The sequence below is a fragment of the Trichosurus vulpecula genome, chromosome 5 (assembly GCF_011100635.1).
Source record: "Trichosurus vulpecula isolate mTriVul1 chromosome 5, mTriVul1.pri, whole genome shotgun sequence".
Classification (NCBI taxonomy): Eukaryota; Metazoa; Chordata; class Mammalia; order Diprotodontia; family Phalangeridae; genus Trichosurus; species Trichosurus vulpecula.
In genome coordinates this window covers 224,440,551-224,462,233 of record NC_050577.1, presented here as the reverse complement: position 1 = coordinate 224,462,233, position 21,683 = coordinate 224,440,551, and the positions used below count along the sequence as shown (strand labels likewise).

General features: G+C 35.7%; 1 long non-coding RNA gene across 1 annotated transcript in view; it reads right to left on the bottom strand.

Moving 5' to 3' along the window:
* Positions 1-19,226: 19,226 nt before the first annotated feature.
* The window catches only part of LOC118850577, a 115,768-nt gene continuing 113,311 nt past the window's right edge, over positions 19,227-21,683 (bottom strand). The window contains exon 4 of the long non-coding RNA XR_005010482.1: positions 19,227-19,355. This is a non-coding gene — a long non-coding RNA (uncharacterized LOC118850577). The remainder of the gene's footprint in view (positions 19,356-21,683) is intronic.

Below are 21,683 nucleotides of genomic sequence, written 5' to 3'. Positions count from 1 at the left end.
AGGAGATTAGTGCCCATACATGTTCATAGAATTCCTGCAATCTAAGGACCTCTTGCAAGGGGAGATCCCCAAACTAAGAACCCCTTGATCTATCAATTATTTCTTAAGGGATTATGTGCATGCCCTCTTCCTATTTTCTTTACCTCCACCCTAGTGAAAAAACCAGGAAAAAGTGAAGTTAGTTTATTATGTTTTGAAGTAAATACATACGTATTTCATTCATTCATTTATTTTTGCAGCAAGGAGGATTTCATGTAAGTCAGAATGGTTACGTAAACTAGATTCTAAAAAATTCTAATGAAGTCATGGATAATACAACGATAATGGTTCTCTCTAAAGGTTTTTTTTTAAAGAAACCAGGATACATAGAAACACATCCCTTACCTCTTAGTTAACATTAGGAAGAACATACCACAACAAGACTGCTGGTATTCCATCAGAGGTCGACCCAGTATGGCCCTTCCTGGCTCCTTAGTTTCTTTCCAGACTCCCAAACATATTTTTTCTTTTAGAGGGTCAGGAAGACCCTGGGTTCTAACCCTGTCTTTGACACTTATTAATTGTATAGTTCTGGGTAAATCATTTAATCACTTTGTGCCTTAGTCAACTATTTGGGATTTATCTACGATGTATAGATGTCAGATCTGTGGGGAGAGAATTCTAGGCTAGTGAAAAGTCCTCATCTTTAGTGAGTTCCCTGTTAATAGAGACAATACTCCAGAGGATCTGTGATTTCATTAACATGGGTCTTCCCCTAATCATTTAGCTCAAAGCCTATCAATACATATCCATCCTCATGGATTCTTATTTAAGCTGTCAAAATTTATACTCTTCTCTGCAGATGCCAGAGCACAAAAACCAATAGAAAGAGACTAAAGAAGTAAAATTAGAATCATTCTTGCCTCTCTGTCTGCCTGTATGGCAAAGACTGGAGAAATTCTCTGAACTTGTTCCACTTAAAGATTTTAAATTGGAATGAATTTGAAAAAAAATGTTTTCTCCCTGAAGAGCTACCTGAAAGAAGCTTATGACAGTGTTTTTTGGTCTTCTATAACAAAGCCAAGTAAATGTGATTTTCTTACCAGATTATTGGTTTTTTTTTCCCCAGACTTTATTGCTCCCCCGGCCATTATGTATTGAATGTTATTTTCGTATTGTCAGTCACCTAACATTTGTTTTTTTGGAACAAGGAAAGAAAAGTCTTACTTTGCTTGAACTATTGATGGTTCTGGCAATAAGAACACCGTGAATTCTTCTGTGTCACTGCACACATGATAATAATCTATTATTTAGATCAGGGAAACCTGCAACCTCGAGGCCACATGTGGCCCTGTAGGTCTGCAAGTGCGACCCTTTGACTGAATCCAAACTTCACAAAGCACTTGAGGTTACCCACCCGTGGTTTAGATAAAGCTTTTGCTGGAGACTCAAAAGGGTTATGATCACACAGCTGGCAAATCTCAGAAACAGATTTGAATCCAGATATTTCCAGCTCTTGGTCTAGAGCATCATGATGCCTCTCAATGAATGGGATTTTGTTTTTTAGAAGAAAGGGGGACAAACCTACTACCTGCTATATATCTCTGTTCACTTGGGAAGGCTTTTCTTTCAGAAAAATGATTGAAAGTGTTTAATTTGTTCATTAAAATAACAAACACTAATATTGTCTATCAATTTGCGTGCTAATCAAGTACGGGTCATTTGTAAGTAGAAGGACAAGTAGGAAGCATAATAAATCATGTGGCAGGTAAAATATCTTAGCTGACTTTCTGAAGGAGATTAGCAAAAGATTCATCTTACATCCTCTTTGACCTCAAATCTGTTAACAATCATTAAGTAATAATGAGCACTTACATTTATATGATATATGTATGTGTATACATCCATAAACATGTACGTATATACAAATACTTAGACATGCATGTACATACATATATGTGTATATGGATCCATATATACATATTATATATATATGTATGTATATATATGTATGTGTATATATATATATATATATATATCTATTTCTAGGAATTCAAAGCACTCAAGAGAATTCAATACAATTCTATTATAGATTATCAAAAGATTTAAGAGTCAGCTTGGCACTGTGAATAGGGCACTGTATTCGAATCCAGCTAGACGTAGGTTCACATCCTATCCTAGTCACTTATAAATTGTACGACCCTGGATAATTCAGTTAATTTGTCTATGCCTCAGTTTTCTTATCTGTAAAATCAGGGTGATTGAATTCGGCTTTTAAGATCCCTTTCAACTCCAAATACACGGTTCTATGAACCGTCAAAAACGGTACCAGAGGGGAAATAGGACAAATAAGGTTTGGCCCTGAGGGCTCAAAGGATATTCTTCCTCATCAGGCCTACATGAAGTCAAGAGGGCAACGCTAGGACAATGGCGGGTAAGTGGGGAACATTCACTTATCCAGTGAATGAGCTACCGTTCAGTAAGCATTTACCGTACTGTAGGCACTGTGCTAGGTGCAGGAGATACAAAGAGAAAAGGCAAAAGTGTTTCCTGCCTTTAACGAACTTGCATTCTAATGAGACAACACATATATGCATCCATCAGAGGAGGGAGGTGGAGACAGAGAGAGAGACAGACAGAGGGGGGAAAGGGGAGGGAGAGAGACAGAGGGGGAGGGAGGGAGGGAGGAAGGGAGGGAGAGAGAGGGAGGGAGGGAGAAAGAGAGGGAGAGAGATTGAAATAGCATAGACAATTTCGCCTATCATTCCAATGAATGAATGAAAAATGCAGGGAGAGTTGAGATAGTACATATGGCTGATATTGTCTTAGCCTTCTCAATTCCCAAGTACCTCTCACAGTGTGAATACCTCATATCCTGAACGTGACTCTAAAATCTCCTCTTCCTCATACCCATTAACTGCCCATTCATTCTTACAAGTTGGTAGGAGTAAAGATAGGAACAGCCTTAATTGTCCTTCTTAGCTTTCCTGGCCGGCCAGAAGTTCCCTGCTCAGTCTATTTTGACACCTCTGCATTCTCTCCTGCCCCATAGTAACTCAGGAAGATAACATAGTCATGCTGTGTTGAAATCATCTAATATAATCTGGTGTATAAAACCTTTTCAAGAGTATTTTCCCCTCTCATCATCGGTTTTCCTGCCAGCTGAGCCTTTAGTTGTTTTTTTTTTTTTGGTTGTTTGTTTGTTATTTGCATAAAATAGAAAGAGTGCCTTCCCTCTGTTATCTCCAACTTATCCCATCTGTATGTTTTTCTTTTTTTTGGCCTGTAATTGTTTTCATGTACCTCTTTTGTTATAATGTGAGCTCCTTAAAGGTAGAAACTGCTTTTGTCTTTCTCTGTGTTACCAGAGCTTAGCACAGTGCCTGGCACATAGTAAGAGCTTGTAAAGGTTTGTTAATTAAGTACAACTTCTCTCCTGATTAATAATTGAGCTTGGTATAATGTGTGTGTGTGTGTGTGTATGTGCATGTGTGAGTGAAACAAGTTTATTAATTTATTAATTAAGCAATCAATTAATTAATTTGTTTATTTATTTGCTGTTGTTATCGTTGTTTGCCCTTATTTCTTGACGACAACCGTGACATCAGGGAAGTGAGGGCATTCTCTGCCTCATTTCTTACCTAGCATTAATCACTGAATGGGTGTTGCCTCAGTCAAAATGAAACCTGTTTATTTATTTTACACACATTCATACCTACATTCATGCCCATCCATATATATGCATGATATATTATTAAAGCATACCAATATTATTATAAATATAAATTATTTGTTGCATGTTTCATATTATTAATTATAATTTTATTATATTTATATTCTCAATGATAATAAATATGGTGTGACATAACATGACAGAATTAGAAAGATGTAACTATCAGGTACTTTTTGAGTTTTTGTTCTTTAAATGAAGCCACATCTTCTCTTAAAGTTTCCTATAAGTAATTTCCTCCTTAAAGATGGACTATTTCATTTTTATCTTTGTATCTCTAATACCTCTGGTACAGCCCAACCTATACTAGGTCCTTAATCATTTTCTTAATTGAATTATTCCATATTTCTACGATAATTTTTAATGACAACAGATAATTAGTAACACCTCTGCAACAACGAACCCAAACCTTTGAAATCAATTTTTTCCGGATTTTCAGAAGCAAAAAGAAGGGAAGAAAAAAATGGAAAATAAACTGGCTTTAGTTCTAAAAAAAAATGGTAGTTTCATGTCTGTTCATCAGAGGCAGCATTTCATATAGCACTGTGCATGAAATAGATACTTCACACATGAATGGTAAATGAAAGAAGCTGATGGAGATAACTCAAAAAGGATAAAAAATAGATTCTGACAGTTCTTTTGGGATTCTCATTTATGTCTGTTGAGGAGCCATTTGGCATATGGGACCAAACCTCTGAGCAGTTCTGTACTTAATTCCAGGAAACACAGACTTAGATGATATAAATCCCTGGAGAGGAAGAGGGACTGAAAGACATTGGTAGCTGTCAGTAAAGCTCGTCAAAAGATTCTGTCACTCGACCCTTAACATGGGTACATTTTTGGAGTTCCTTGACTTACGGACCATTCTCATTGGTGGGCATTTGGGGCACAGGTTGTCACCATAACATCTCTTACATCCAGGGATGTGCTGGAGCCAGCTCATATAGGATCGTGAGAGCTGATTGTTAAAATTTCATTGTGAATGCTTACACCTTGGAAATAGGCAAGTGCCACAAATTAGGGCTTGATTTCTTGCTTTGTTGTTTATCTACATATAAGAAAGCGAGGAAGAAAATGTTTATGATGAAGATTAAAGTGTGTCACGCATACTTTTTTTTTTTCCCCAGAGAAGCTGTTAAAAATTTACCAGCACATCCCTGCCTATATCTGTCCTTGTCTTTCTATTCTCACAGGTTGTCATCACCTCTTGCCTGGACTACTACAATTGTCTCCTACTTGGAATTCCTGCTTCAAGTCTCTCGCCTTTCCTCCACACAGCTGTCAAACTGATATCCCTAAATTTCAGGTCTTATTATCTCATTGTCCTGTTAGAGAAGTTTTAGTGAGTCCCCATTTCTTTTAGGATGAAGTAGAAATTCCATTGTCTGGCTTTTAAAACTCTTCTCAATCTGTCTCTAATCTTTCTAGACAAGGGGTTCTTCACCTGTTATCTATAAAGTTTTTAAAAAGATATTTAAATATATAATTAGTTTCCTTTGAAATCTTTTGTATTTATCTTATATATTTGAAAATAATATTTTGAGCAGGGGCCCATCAATTATGCCAGTCTTCCTGGTTCTAAGAATCCCTGGTCTAAGTGGATTTTACATTCCTTCTACTCTGACCCCATCTTATCATAAAATTTGGATCCTTGCTCTTTACCACATATAATATTCCAACTCTCATCCCCCTTCCCTTGCTTTCGATGTGTCCCTTCTTTACCTCCAACTATCTCTGTATTTCTTTTTGTTTCTTTTGTTTCAAATTCATTATTTATTCATAACATTCTTTTCTTTTTAAATTTTGAGTTCCAAATTGTCTCTCTACCTCCCCCCTCTCCCCTACCCACTAAGAAGGCAAGCAATATGATATCAGTCATATGTGTGAAATCATGCAAAACATATTCCATATTAGTTATATGCCTTAAAATATAAGAAAAATAAGGTGAAAAAATTATATTTCAGTTTGAACTTAGAGTTTATTAAGTCTCTCTCTGGAGATGGATAGCATTTTTCATTATGAGTCCTTTGGAGTTGTCTTAGATTATTGCATTGATCAGAGTAGCCAAGTCTTTCACAGCTGATGATCATTATATAACATTGCTATTACCAAGCATAATGCTCTCCCAGTTCTCACTTTTATCAGTTCATATAGGCCCTGCCATGTTTTTTTTTCTGAAACCACCCAACCCCTTCCCCTTTGTAATTTTTACAGCCCAATAGTATTCCATCACAATGCCACAACTTGTTCAGTCGTTCCCCAATTAATGGGCATCTCCTTGATTTCTAATTATTTGCCAGCACAAAAAAAGCTGCCATAAATATCTTTGTAAATATAGGTCTTTTTTGCCTTTTGCCTTTGATCTCTTTGGGATACAGGCCTGGTAGTGGTATTGCTGTATCAAAAGGTATGTGCAATTTTATAGCTTTTCAGGCCTAGCTCCGAATTGTTCTCCAGAATGATTGCAAGAGTTCACTAATCGACTAGCAGTTCATTAGTGTACCTATTTTTCCTTCATTGCCCCCAGAATCTCTCATTTCTGACAGGTATGAGATGGTCCCTCAGAGTTGTTTTAATTGGCCTTTCTCCAATGAATAGTGAGTGATTTGGAACATTTTTTCATATGACTACAAGATAGCTTTGATATCTTCTCTTGAAAACTGCCTGTTTATATTCTTTCGCTATCCAATTGAGAATGGCTTTTATTTATTTATTTTTTACAAAAAATTTACTCTCTTCTATACTCAGCATGTATTTAAAAAATGAGGTCTTCACCATAGAAATTTGCTATAAATTTTTTGATATTACTTCATTATCTATGGCACCTTTTTTAAGCATAATATAATTTTGCTTATTTTCTCTTCTAATTAGGTCAATTTTTGCTTTTACTTTGTCTGAGATTATGATTAGTAACCCTGCCTTTTGTACTTCAGCTGAAGTGTATTAGATTCTGTTCCAATCACTTATTTTAAGTCTGTGTGAATCTCTATGTTTCAGGTGTGTTTCTTGTAAACAACACATTGTTAAATTTGGTTTCTAATCCGTTCTGCGATCTGCTTCCATTTCATGGGTGAGCTCATCCCATTTACATTCACAGTTATGATTAGTAACTGTGCATTTCCCTCTGTCTAATTTTCTACTGTTTCTCTCTGTCTCTGTCTCTCTGTCTCTGTCTCTGTCTCTGTCTCTCTCTCTCCCGTCTCTCCTTAAAAATTTATTTTGCTTCTAACAACCACCTACCTTAATCCACCTTCCCTTTTATTATCCCCCATTTTCTCTTATCCTCTGCCCCTCCTATTTCCCTATTGAGTAAGTTAAATTTCTATACACAACTGAGTATCTGTGTATGTGTATACACACACATACACACATACACATATATAGGTATATAATGTGTGTATATATGTATACATATGTAAAATATATGTATATATGTATACACATATAAAATATATGTATACATATGTAAAATATATGTATATATGTATACACATATAAAATATATGTATACACATATAAATATATGTATATATGTATACATATATAAAATATATGTATATATGTATATCTATATCTATATCATCGATACACACACACTTCCTTCTTTGATTCAATTCAGATGAAAGTAAGGTTCAAGCTTTGTCCATCATTCCCCTAATTTTCCTTTCCATTATAAAATCTCTTACTTGCCTGACCCTTTTGTGTGAGGAAACTTCCCAATTCTACCTTTCCCTTTCCTCTTCTACCAGTACATCCTTGTTTCTCCCTCCATTTTTTAGATCGTTTCAGCATATTACTTCACACCCATGCCATCTGTCTATGTAAACTTTCAAGTGCCCTGATGATGATAAAGGAGCTACATATATCAGCTTCTCATATAGGGTTGTAAACAGTTTAAATTTATTGTGTCCCTTATGATTACTTTTTCATATATACTTTTTTATGCTTTTCGTGTGTCGTATTTTCTACTCAGCTTTGGTATTTTCTTCAGGAATGCTTGAAAATCCTCTATTTCATTAAATATCCATGTTTTTCCTTGAAGCATTATAATTATTTTTGCTGGGTAGATTATTCTTGCTTGCAATCCTAGCTCCTTTGCCTTCTGAAATATCATTCTTCAAGTCATCTTTTCCGTTAACATGGAAACCACTAAAACTTGTGTAATCCTGACTGTGGCTCCACAATAATTGAATAGTTTCTTTCTGGCTGCTTGAAATATTTTCTCTTTGATCTATGGCCTCTGGAATTTGGCTATAATAGTCCTGGCAATTTTCTTTTGGGGACATCTTTCAGGAGGTGATTGGTGGATTCTTTCAATCTCTATTTTACATTCTGAATCTAAGATGTCAGGGTAGTTTTCTTTGATAATTTCTTGAAAATGATGTCTAGGCTCTTTTTTTGATCATGGCTTTCAGGTAGTCCCAATAATTTTTAATTATTTCTCCTTGATCTGTTTTCCAAGTCAGTTGGTTTTTCAATGAGATCTTTCACATTTTCTTCTATTTTTATTTGTTTGACCTTATTTTATTGATCTTGATGTTTCATGGAGTCATTAGCTTCCGCTTGCCTAATTCTAATTTTTAATGGATTATTTTCTTCAGTGACATTTTGGATATCTCTTTTCATTTGGCCAATTCTGCTTTTTAAGGAGTTCTTCTCTTTAGTGGGTTTTTGCGCCTCTTTCTTTTATTTTTGCTATTAGGTTCATTTCTAAGGTCTTATTTTCTTCAGTATTTTTGTGCTTATTTTTACCAAGCTACTACTTCTCTTTTTATAATTTTCTTATACTATTTCTTTTCCTAATTTTTACTGTATCACTCTTCTCTCTTTCTTTAACTTCTCTAGGACTTCTTGCTTGGCTTGTGTCCAGTTTGCATTTTTCTTTAAGCCTTTTTGGTTTTCACATTGTTTTCTTCTGAGTTTATGCCTTGGTCTTCACTGCCACCATAATAGATTTTTAAGAGTTTGATTTGAGGTGTTCTTTTAAAGTTGTTTGGAGGGGAATGTCGGGAGAATGACACTGGGTTGTTGCCCCTAATCCACCATCTTGGCTCTGCTCACTCCTTTCAATAGCATTCTTTAAAACTCTTTTCAGACCCTCTCTGACACCAAGGCCTTTCCTGATATTGAGTTGTCATTGTTCTCGTTCTCCTCAAAATTATTTTGCAAATATTTTCTATTGATTTATCTCTGTATGTGCTGTTGCTGTCCCCTCCCCTCCCTAACAGAATATAGCCTCTTTGAGGTAGTGAACTATTTTAATTTTTTTGTTTATTTTATTTTTTATTTGTGGAATAAAACAAGCATTTCCACAATATAGTATAATAAAAAGATGATTGTATATGAAACTGCAAATCTATTATGTACAACTTGTTATTCCTTTTAAATATATAATAAAGTTATCATGTACATATGTACATTTCTTTTTTCCTTTTTTCTTGCCTCCCTTCTTCCCTGCCCTAGAGATATTTAAATGTAAGTGTGTATAGATGCACGCACATATTGCATACATGTGTATATATTATGTATAATCATTCTGAACATACTTCTATTTATCAGTTCTTTCTCTGGATGCAGATAGCATCTTCCTTTTTATGTCCTTTGTAGTTAATTTTGGTATTTATAATAGTCAAAATGACTTATTCACTCAGTTATTCTTAAAACAATATTGCTGTTACTGTACACAAAATTCTCTTGGTTCTGTTCATTTCACTCTATATTATTTTGTGCAAGTCTATCTGCATTTTTCTGAGATCCTTTGAGCTCATCATTTCTTGTAGCACAGTGATATTCCATCATAATCATATACCAGAACTTGTTCAGCCATTCCCCAATTGAAAGACATCCCTGCAATTCCTAGTTCTTTGCCACAACAAAGAGAGCTGCTATAAATATTTTAAAACATACAGGTTCTTTTCTTTTTCTCTAATGATCTTTGGAAATAGACTTAGCAGTGATATTGCTGGGTCAAAGGGCAATTTAATAATTCTTTGGGCATAATTCCAGATTGCTCTCCAAAATGGTTGGATTAGTACCCAATTCCACCAACAATGAATTTCTGTTCCATTTTTTTCATATCCTTTCCAACATTTGATGCTTTACCCTTCAATCATTTTGGCCAATCTGATAGGTATAAAATGCTATCTCAAGTTTGTTTTAATGTGTATTTCTCTAATCAATAATGATTTAGAGCATTTTTTTCCATATGACTATAAATTGTTTTAATTTCTTTATCTAAAAGCTTTCTGTTCATATCTTTCCACCATTATCAATTGGAAAATGGCTCATGTTCTTATAGATTTTACCAACCTTTTTATATATTTGAGATATGAGATTTTATCTGAGAAACTGTCTATAAAATTCCCCCTTCCCCAATTTTATCCTTTCCTTCTGATCTTAGCTACACTCATTTTATTTCTACAAAAACTTTTAAATTTAATGTAATCAAAATTAGGCATTTTGCACCTCATTCTTCTCTCTTATTTATTCATAAACTGTTCACCTATCCATAACTCTGCTAAGTAATATATTCCATCTTCTTCACATTTTCTTATAATATCTCTCTTTATATCTAGGTTATATATCTATTTTGACCCTATCTTGGTCAATGGCATAAGATATTGGTCTATGCATAATTTTTGCTAAACTACTTTCCAGTTTTTCCAACAATATATTTTTTTACCAGATGTTGATTTCTTATCCCAAAATATTAAATCTTTACACTTGCCAAATAGGTTACTATTGTATGTCCTTTCCATTGAGCTTTCTTTCTATTTCTTAGCCAGTACCAGATAGTTTTGAAAATAACTGCCTGTTAATATAGTTTACGATCTGGTACTGCTAGCCTCCTTTTTAATAATATTTTTATCATTTCCTTTGATAATGAACTGTTTCTTTTTGGTTTCTGTATCTCTAGTATATAGCACATGCCTAGCACATAGTAGATGCTTAATTAATTCCTGTTAATTAAATTTAAATTCAACTAGTCAACACATTTTTTATAACATGTTCACTATGTATCAAACACTGTGCTAGGCACTGGGGGTACAAAGACAAAAAGGGAACGGCCACAGTCTTCAAGAATGGCCACTTTTGGGTGGAACAAGAGTTAAGCCATTGTTGGTTGCAGACAAAGATCACAGAAGATGATGGTGTTGGGAGTAGGAGTGACTGGGATGAAGGTATAGGTGGCATCTTTTGATAACTCATTCTGGATTTCTCCACTACAATGCATTGCATTTGTTTTGTCTACCATCATTCTCTCTTTGGGAAAAATAACCTATAAAGTATGGGGTGGACTAATGGCATCTGCCAACTTAGTTAAAAATGTGTTCATTAATTCTCTAGTTACCTGGGGAAAAAGAATTCTAGGCACCCAAGCTCATTAAGAGAAAAAGAAAATGAACTCAGTTGATGTGGAGATCAAATGTTTGGATACTCTTCTGCCAGTCTTGGCAGTCATGATGCCAAGGAAACCTGGTGAACTTTGCAAAAAAGCCTAGGCATTTTTACACAAGAATCTATGTCAGATGAAATCAAGCAGGAACTATCCCATACATTTGATTCAAATTTTCCATATTAAGGTAAAGCCACTTCTTGGCTCTTTTTAAAGCTCATTTATGTTGAAACAGATTTATCTAAATTTAACATACCATTAATGAATACAGAAAGTAACAATTCTGGGAAAGGAGGTCTAGTACAATGTTTCTTTAGGTAACATTTGTATTGACATTGATAATTCCTGTCTCCCCTCCTTTTTAATTTTTTTTAAAGTAACAGCTAGCACACTATTGCCCTTTTATTTTGAATTATCAGTGTATCCCCCATTAAGATCAAATGAATTTCATTTAACTAGCTGGGTGATCATGGGCTAATTAATCAACTTCTGTGGGTCTCAGTTTCTCATTGGTAAGATGGAAGCATCGATGCTTGCACCATCTACCTTATGGTGTTACAAGTAAGTATATCAAACTTTAAAACATTACATTAAAATAGTTCTAGGAATAATGATCTTAGAAAGATATACTTAAAACATTTTTATATTACTGGAGTATTGTGAAGAAAGTTGGTTAACTTTAAATAGAGCTGACAATAATATTGCTAGAACTACTAATAATCTTATAATGTTAATTTAGAATAATTTAATGGTTTTTTAATGATTCTTAATAAATACTTACAATAACTCATATTAATACATACCTGAGATTTCTTTATTATAGGGAACTCTCAGATAAGCAAACTCCCTCTATCATCACAGATTTCTACAACTTGCAGTGTTAACAGAGTTACCTAGACCATTGAGAAGTTAAATGACCTTCCCAGAGTCACACAACCAGTACTTGTCAGAGGCAGAACTTGGACAGCTAAGGTGGCACAGTGGATAGAGTACTGGGCTTGGAATCAGAAAGACTCATCTTCTGAAATTCCAATCTGGGTCACATACTTACTAGCTGGGTGACCCTGGACAAGTCACTTAATCCAATTTGTCTTAGTTTCCTCATCCGTAAAAGAGCTGGAGAAAGAAATGGCAAACCACTCCAGTATCTTTACATGGAAAACCCTATTTGGCATCACAAAGAGTCAGATGTAATTGAAAATAACTAAAAAGTATTTGAACCTAGATATTCCAGGCTTTGAGGCTATCTTTCTAGCCACTATACTACACTGCCTCCCTATTATTAATAACAGTAAGGATCTGCTTAATCTTAATACTGACACTAATTATTAATGATATTATCAAGTCATATCTACCAACAAAATTTCTTCACAATATCTGTTGACATTGCTGTGGTTATTATTATTATTTGTTGTGGTTGTTATTGACATCATGTTGAGAAGAGTCTCTTTCATTATGCAGGCACACTTTTTTTCTGCCCATGGTTCTGTGGAAATATCCCTGCATTTGGAAAAGGAGGACCTGGTTTTGAATCTCAATTTGGCTACTCACTGCCTGTATGTGCTTACGTAACTTTTCCTCTCTGGCTCTTGGCTTTCTTATCTATGAAATAAGGAATTAGACCAGATACATCAATCATTCAAATAATCAACATTTATTAAGCATCTACTATATGCCAGGCACTGTGTAAATGGCCTTTAAAGCCCCTTTCAACTTTCAAACTTCTGATTCTAACACTTGCAATGAGACACCAGGCAAAGCAGAGCTGTTAAATGTATAAACTAAATTCGGTGCTTGGCTGATGCTAGCCAAACCATTTAAGTCGAGTTTTAGGTAGTCTTTGTTGGGATGTTACTGAAGGATTTGCCTCTGTCCCCCATTGTGCTTGTTTTGGAAGTCAAGACAAATAAGCATTTATTAAGTGGCTCCCACATGCCAGGCCTCTGCCTAACCAATAACAAACAAACAAACAAAAACCTAGTACCTTCTCTCAAGGAGCTTATACTTGCCAGGTCTTGGAGCGTATTCTTCTTTAAAAATGGTTGGGCCTAGATGTCCTCAGAAATCCCTAACAACTCTTAGATTCTATGTTTGTGATTCAAAAAAGAGTGCTGGTGTTGTCTGGTAGCATAGTATTGTCATTTTCTTTGTGCCAAGTATCCTCTTTATAAGATATGGAAAGCAGTGGTAAAACCTCCATGTCAATAGAGGAGTCTTCCTAGGGTAGTCACGGTTTCGTTCTTGAATCCCTCAAAGTTGGATTTGCTTTCTAAGGGTAGCACTGAGGAACTGCTCATGGGGCTTTGGCAAGCTTTCCATTTTAAAGGGTTGTGTATTATCTGTTGATCTTTAAAATAAAACAAAATGGAAATACCCAATGAAGTACATGAGATTATTTTTAGTATGTTCTGTTGTGGAAATTAGATCTCTAGTTTGTTATAGGTGGGTAAAGTACTTGCTACATTTTATTTAAAATAGAATGGTATTCACCTGCCATTATAGCTTATTTACCTGTTGATTATAATTAATTGCCTCTCATTTTCTTTAATTTTTAATTTTTAATGAACTTAACTGTCTTTCCATTTCAGTCACAGTATCTTATTTAGTTAAAGCTCAGGGTTGACAGATTTTTGTTCATTCCTTTTTTGTTTATTCAAACAATGTTGTTTCCCTCAGAAGATGTGCCAGTAAACCCTAAGAAATTGTGCCTGTAGCGTATTTAACACTAAATTGGTTTTTTTGGTTGTAAGCATTTACCTTGCATTTTAAGTTGCCAAACTTTCCCTTTATTAGTCATTAGTGATTTTTTAATGAAATGGTGCTTCATCTGTGCTGGAAAGCTTCCCTATTCAAATTAAACCTTGCTTTTCTCTTATAGAAATAGCACCCCAACATAATGAAGTCTGGTCTAAACATTTACTAGAACTTGCATTTCAGTGCTTTACTGGATCTCACTGATGGAGAGCAAAGAGCAACCCATCCATATTTTGTCATCCTGTGGGATATCTGGTTATGACACAGCATTCTTGGATTCTCCATAGAAAATCACTCATGACTGAAAGGCTTCCTGGGAGACCCTTGCCATTCCCTAACTACCAGCATAACATTTGCATTTTTTTGATATCCTTTCTTCTAGCCACATATTTGGCCCACCTCCATTTCTGAGGATGAATTTCCTTAATACAGTTTATCCTACTTTTAGGTAAATGTTGTCATTGTCACTTTGCTATATTCCATTTGCACCCACCATATATCATTCCATCATTCCTATTCCTATTCTTTGGAGAGTGGGGGTTCATAGGTCAGTTCTGGGAGAGTTATTGTCAGCTAAGGATGAGGAGGATCATGATTTTAGAGCTGGAAGAGACCTAGAAAGATCATTGAGGCCAACTGAGGCCCAGAGCGGTCAATTGATTTGCCCAGGGTCCCACTAGTGTATTGTCTAAGACAACTCTTCCAAACTCTAAGCCTAATGTCTTCTCCACTATATCACACTTTCTCTAGAAACAGCAACTCTCCATGTCTTTGAGGGTGAGAAAAAAACAAGAATGACCTTAGGGACTCAACGATAAATCAGTCAGCAGGCATTTATTAAATGCCTCCTATGGGCCAGACCAGGCAAGCACAAACACAATTTGCTCACTTCTAATTATATATGCACATGTATTTATATTTATAGTATGTGCATATCCTTATATGTATATGTACATGCATGTATACGTATATAGGAACACGTATATGGCTTACAGATATGATTTTATATGTGGTGTTTTAAATATGTTTATTTTAAGGCAACTAAATTCATAGTATATGTATTTAAGTATAATGTACATTTGTACATACATGTATATATGTGTGCATATAACATATATCATACACACAAATGCATATATCACATATTATATGTTTATGTGTATATATTATATACACATGTGTATACTGTGGTATATATTATATGTATATAGTATACATATTTGTGGTAATGTGTATATATTCCTTTAAAATAATTCAAAATAATCTTTCTCTGCTTGAAAGAATGCCTAGGTATCTCAGCATAGTTTCTTCAAAGCTAAATTTCTATAATTTTTTTTCCAGCAGAATTTTATTTCAGGAAAGAACATAAGTAGAATCTCTCTCTTGAAATGAAGCTTTAAACATAACCACCAGGAAGTGTTTTAGTATCTTAATGCTAAAAAACTAGTCGTGGAATTTTTTCATGTTGTCATTTTTCCCATAAGACTTGTCATTCCTTTGTCCTTTCCTTACGTACATGCTATTTTCTATCTCATTTCTAAAGTCAGTTTCTTCCCCTTCCCTCTTCCCTCCAGGAAGGTTTGATATTCAAGGTCACATGGACATATGCTAGCTCAGACCTTCTTTGTAATTTGAAGTAAGCAAGAGATGCAACAGAATTACTTCAGGTTATTACTAACCTTCTCTGTGAGCTAGGCAGCCATCAAAAGCCTGTGGTAGTAATCACTTCTATCACTAGCCTTAACATGATTAGTTATGATGGGCAGTTATTTTGTTTACAATCTAATGGCATGTAAGTTCAATCGGAGAGGGATGGTAATGAGGCCAAGGTCACTCTTATCCTCATGTTAGACAAGATCTTTGGTCATTACTGGTTCATGAACTGGAGCTTTGGTTCCCGACAGTTGTCTTCTTAGTAGGTTCTCTCAGTCATGATGATAACCGGTAAGACAATGGCACTGGGTTCATTCATGGTAATGGTAAGAGAAAGCAATGCCTTCCCATATTGGTGATAAATCTCAGTGCAAGTGGGTTTATGAACTGAAGCTTCAGAGAAAAAAATAGTCATTGTTTCTGTTTTTTATTGCTAATTCTCAGTGTTTTCTTCCTGTACTCATGGCCCTGAAGTCACAGGAAAGCAATTCTTCCTGATGTAAGGATTTTGATACAGCTTATTTGCTATTGGGTATACTCAACTTTGTGGATCCCTTTTAAAATATCTTGTAGTTTTTTGTTGGACTTCTTCCATGCCTACTTTATTTCTCTTCCAGGCATGGGCCCATCAACTGGACTAGAAGTCCTCAGTCAGCACATGGGCCATTTCTCTTCTGTGTATGCATCATTACCTTGAGTTTGAACACAGGCTTTGCTGGTTCCCATCTGTGTGACCTTGAGGCAAGCCCTGAATCACCCTGCACTTTGGTATTCTCATCTGTGAAATGAGAGGATTGGATTTTATGACTTCTGAGATCCTTTTTAGATCTAAACCTATGGTCCTATGAGAACTATCAATAAATGTATTTGTAATTTCCGGTTGAACTTGGTGGATGGTCCTAACAAAAGTCTTCCCTCTCTGATGGTGCTCATCAAAAGCATCTTGTTTGCCTTTTTGTCACCAGCATCCAGCCTAATGTCTAGCATTACATAGATATCACACTTTCTACAAAAGGGAAGGGGACAAGTTTTTCTTAAGTATGGAGGCTAAAAGTGGATTCAGGGCAAGGGGCATTCCTGAAAGGATAGCATATACTGGGAAAGACAGTAGGCCAGAGGATTGCCTCAGATAGGAAGGTACCAACCAGTGTCCATAACCTGGGATGAAATCTTGGCTTCCTTCCCCTCATTATATCTCTGCTAGAGCCCAAACATGTATTCTTCAATGGTCAGAGAACATTCTAAGCAAGGTAGGAGTTTTTATTTTCTTTAAAAAGATACAATTTTCAAAATGCTTCTTTGAGTAATTTAAACTGATTACATAAGATATTCTAAAATGAACCTGGAAAAGACCAGATTGAAGTTGCTCAACCTTAAAAATAAAAAAAAAAAAACTTTCTTCAAAGAAATACTCTGAATGTATTTTGTACATGATATTGAGGCAAATGCCTTTAAAAGTGTTTTATGGTATTTTGTAGGTGCCAAACAGTCATCTATTTTAGTCTGATTCTTCCACCACAATCTCTGCCAGCAAGTTCCAAGGTAACACCATCAATAATTTATTTCTAAAATTGCCAAGGTGGGAAAAGCATTGAGTACCTACTATGTGCCTAACACTATTTAAAGCTCTTCAGTAGATCCAAAAGAAACTTAAGTTATTATTCCTGCTTTGGGGGGAACATATCATCTGAGGTTTTTGCAGTAACAAAATTTCATAACTAGCATGCGGAAAACAAGACGTTGTACCAGGGTGCTATGTCAGAGTGGGATGTTGCTTCTTCTTCCAGGCATCCCCAGGTTCCTGCATGTTCACCCCACCCAATGTAATGATCAGATTATCTTCCTTCCTAACTTGACTGTGCCTATAGACTACCTTCTCTTCAGCAATCCTCTTGCCCCCAGGTATTTTCACCCCAGATGAAAAAAATTGCTACTTGTGCTTTGAACAAAGAGGTATCAGCTTTGTTCTTTTGTAGATAGAAGCACATCTGTCCTAATGTCTGGATTGTAAGATATACTGTCTCATCATGGAGGAGAAAGGAACACAGAAAATGAAAGCCCAGGATCTGTTCATTATCCATCTCTGGCCTGTTCACATTTGCTAGACTGGTTGTTTTACATCCCAAAGAGTTCTGCTTCATGTACTGTGAGGGAGGATAATTTTCGAGGACACAGAGCCTCACAATGGACTGAGATTTGAGGAAAGATCCACACTGATAAGATTGTAGAGGAATTAACACATTGAAGTCTTCACACACACACACACACACACACACACACACACACTCACACACACACACACATACACACACACACACACACTGCATCCCAAAGATAACCCTGCACTACCTCCATCCCATTTGAAAAGAAATTAAAAAAGAAATGTCTTCCTTGAGGCATTCACTTGCTTTTATTTTCAGCTTCATAAGAAAAGCAACAACCGTCTTGAGTTTCTGAAGGAACCTGCTCTGTGTGAATCGGCCATTCAGCTCAGTACTGCCTAAAAGGCAAAGTAATATGTCCTGGAGGGACAGGAAATGTTAGATTGTTGCAGCTGAGTTACTGACTCACGATATCAGGGGGTATGAACATAATGACAGGGAGACTACCTTATTTTTCTATAATGAAATATAAAAAATATTTTTTCATAAGAGCTCTTTCAAATTGCCCCCAACCTATCTTTACAGCTTTATTATACTCTCTGATCATACCTTTTGGTATAGCCAAACTAACTTTTTTCATGTTCCTCACGTACAACATTCCATTTCATATTTCTATGGTTTTGTCCCCTATACCTGGAGTATACTCCCTCACATCTGCCATATAGAATCCTGTGTTTTCCTCAAAACTCAATTCAAATCTCACCGTCTAGATCACTCATCCTCTCATCTGCTCTCATCACTCCTCCCTAACCCAATATATTTATTTTCTATATACTTACATATTCATATGTTATTTTCCCAAATACAATGTAAACTCCTTGAGGACTGGAGCTGTTTCATATTTGCTTTTGTATCACCAGCATTTAGCATAGTGCCTGACATATAGTAGATATTTGATAATTACTTAACGATTTATTGATGGATTGGTTATCATATTTACTTTGATGCATATCCTGAATAGAAGCCTTTCCCAAACCCCTTGTTGTTCATTCTATTTTCCACTTAAATTTTTCTATTTGTTGTTGTTACGGTTCAGTTGTGTCAGACTCTTTGTGACCCCATATGGGTTTTTTTGGCTAAGACATTGGGGTGGTTTGCCAGTTCCTCATCCAACTCATTTTACAGATGAGAAAACTGAAGCAAACAGGGTTAAATGACTTTCCCAGGGTCGCAGAACTAGTAAATTTCTGAGGTTGCATTTGAGCTCAGGAAGAGGAGTCTTCCTAACTTCAGGGTCTACCCATAGTACCACTTAGCTGCCCAATTTTCTTTTTACCTTCTCCTATCACTAGAATATTAGTTTCTTCTTCTTCTTCTTCTTCTTCTTCTTCTTCTTCTTCTTCTTCTTCTTCTTCTTCTTCTTCTTCTTCTTCTTCTTCTTCCTCCTCCTCCTCCTCCTCTTCCTCCTCCTCCTCCTCTGCCTTCTTTTGTCTTTGCATCACTAGCATCTATCTGAGGCTCCACACAAAACAAGTATTTATGCAATCTAAAAGCGTGTATGTGTCAGGAACTCTGTTAGATGTAAGGATACAAAAATAATTACAACAGTTGCTACACTCAGAGAGCTTTCATTTTAATGGAGGTAGAAAGCAACATATAGGGTGAAAAAATAGTTTTCCCAGCTAATAAAGGGACTCCAAATCAGGTCTTCTGTCCAAGCACATTCTTCTTTCTACTGTATCTGAAACAAAGAAAAAATGGATGTATTTATCAAAGAATAAATGTAGGATTCCCATATTATGATATCCCTAAAAGAATACAACTGAAACACATAATTCCATTTTTTTCTGTTTCTCAAAAAGTGAATGTTAAATTAGATATCTTGGTGACTGAATTGAAATGAATCCTTGTCAAAGCTCTGAGAGCAGATATTATTTCCATTTTATAGATGAGGAAACCAAGGTTCACAGACTGAATGTGAGTCACCCAGGATCATACAGGTAATAAATGATCTTTTGATTCCATAACTGTTTCTACTACACCTGGAAAATGGGGGGGGTAGGTAGAAGGGGAAGAAAAGTATACATTTACCAGGATAAAAATTTAGAAAAGATGTAAGGGATTCTCCCTTTATTATTATATCTCTGAAAAAAAATGTCCCTGGAATTCACACATTTAATTTTTCTTCTTTGATTCTCAAGAAATGAGACTCAGTCCTTAAGGAAAAAAAGTGACATCATCTATGTGTTTTGCTATGAATTTTAGGCTCTTACCTTTGCATCATGATGACATTTATGGCCAATTGCTTGAAATATGAATCCAGTATTGTACACTCATTCAGTTCATGGACCGATAAGAAAGAGTAAATAAAATGAAAAACCTGGATAATTGCTTAAATCGCAACCTGATCTAAACTTGAAATTTTATTAACATTTTCCCAGGAACTCCTTCCCTCCCTAGGCCCATTTTTCATAACTACTCATCTGCTGTGATGGCCAAAAGTATGTAGTAGTTGATTCCAAATTTGGAAGTTAGAGAGAATAGCACAGAGACAGACACCTGAGCAGTAAGCTTTCTGGATCAGTGAAAAGAAGTCTCAAAAAACTCCAGTGAATATGCAACTTTACATATATCAAAGTTAAGAAATGCAAACTCTAACACTCTGTTACTGACTCCCCCACACCACACATGTTCAGAGTTCAGCTTCTAGTAAGAACACTGCTATTGCAAAAAAAATCCACAACATATGTGAAATGTGGGTGAGTTAATGTTGCTATCAGAACCAGGGCTTGCATTTTCAATCTTTATTTAAATTTGCATTCTTGACAATGGATTGCTTGCTGTCACCTTCCTTGTTCAAAGAGACTTTTAAATGTTATTTTATTTTACTTTATTTTATGATAGGAAGCCAAAAGGAAAGTTTTTTATCTTTATTGAATTATTAGGGCCAAAAAGAAGAATAAAAGCTATATTTCTTTGCAAAGACTGCAGTCCTTCACTTTTTTTCCCCCACAGAAATTTCTTCTAGCTAACCACACTGTTATGAACTGCTCTCTGGTTGCTTTCTATATTACTTCTGTTTTTGGTGTGGGTTCTCTCTCTACCAGATCACAGATTATAATCTCTTTCTGAATTAACAGAAGGTCTGGTCTCTTCTAGTTTGAAACCTATGATGTTATGGCCTCATTGGACCTTGAGATCATAGAGTAGTATTTCTAAAGCTATGAGGGCCTTAGGGAACATCCAGCCAAATGCCTTCATTTTATAGCCTTAGGAATAGAGAGGTTAAATTATTTGTCCTAAGGTCACAGAGAGAGTAAGTGTGTGAGGCAGGACTTTCTGAACCTAGGTCCAGAGCCCTATTCACTCTGTCAAGCCGACCTCTCTTAGGAGGATAAGGTGAAAGAAGTGAAGATGTTTACTATAGAAGAACAGATGTGGGGGTGGGGCTAGGTTTGTGACAACTGTCTTCAAGGATCTGAAGAACCATCACATGGAACAGGGATTAGACTTATCCTACCTGGCCCCATGGGAGCAATGCATGGACATTGTAAAGAGGCAGATATAGCTAAGCTTGATGTAATGAATAACATCCCCACCATTATAGCAATTCCAAAATGGGATGTCTTCTCTCACCGGCTGGTGGGTTTCTCATAATAGGAGATGATCAATTAAGACTTGTCAGGCATTTTGTAGAGCAAATGCTTATTCAGGTACAGGTTGGACTATATGGCCCCATGAAATCCTTCTAGTCTGAAAGTCTGATTTCTTGAAAGTTGCTATGGCTGAAAAGTTCTCCACCCAGCAACCAATCGGGTGATGAAGCTCTTTGAACTCATCTGGTTTGGTCCCTGTATGATAGACAGTCTACCTTTAGATTCTTATTACAAGGTTTTTCAGTTTGGTGGCAACTTCCAAGGATTATTCTCTGTCAAAATAGTCTTCTTAAGGTTAATTTCATGCCAATAGAGAGTTTTTAATAGACATAACCTAGATCATTATACAGGGTATTCCCAAAATCTTAGTGCAGTTTTAGGCTTTAATAGCTTTGAGAATATTTACTAGTTGT